Here is an 881-nt window from a genome sequence, read left to right as displayed (position 1 = left end):
ATATATATATATATATATATATATATATACATATATACGACGGGCTTCTTTCAGTTTCCGTCTACCGATTCTACTCAGAAAGCTTTGGTCAGCCCAAGGCTACAGTAGAAGTCACTTGCCCAAGGTGCCACGCAGTGAAACTGAACCCAGAACCATGTGGTTGGTAAGCAAGCTACTTACCACACAGCCACACCTAAGCCTAATTGAAGAAAACCGAATACCTTAGGAATGAGAACCCAGGTTTGAAATTTCCCCAAGACACCTGAAGAAGGCTGGAGGGTATATCAGCCGAAACGTGTTAACAACAAACAAGATGAGGACAAATATCTGTCAAATGTAAATAATGTAAATAATGTACATAATTCCTCATCTCTTAAATATGGAACTGTACCAGCATCAGTGCTTTATATGTGGTACCAGCATGGGTGCTTTTTTACGTAGCACCAACACAGCAAGCACAAGTGCTCTTTACATGGTACCAGCTCCAGTGCTTTTAGCATGGAAGTAGCACCAGAGCTTTTTATGTGGCACCAGTACAGATTCAGAGGTTACATATCTTTTATCTTTCACTTGTTTCAGTCATTAGACTACGGCCATGCTGGGGTACCACCTTGAATTTTTAGTTGAATGAATCAATCCAAGTACTTTTCTCTTAAACCTGGTACTTATTCTATCAGTCTCTTTTGCCGGACTGCCAAATTGCAGGGATACAAACACACCAACACCAGTTATCAAATGGTGGTAGCAATGACAAGGATAGATCCAAGGACACACACACAAACACACACACACAAACACACACACACACACAAACACACACACGCAAACACACACACACAAACACACACACACACACAAACACACACACACAAACACACACA

This window comes from Octopus bimaculoides, chromosome 29, assembly GCF_001194135.2.
Source record: "Octopus bimaculoides isolate UCB-OBI-ISO-001 chromosome 29, ASM119413v2, whole genome shotgun sequence".
NCBI lineage: Eukaryota > Metazoa > Mollusca > Cephalopoda > Octopoda > Octopodidae > Octopus > Octopus bimaculoides.
Note: the sequence above shows the minus strand (reverse complement) of the source record.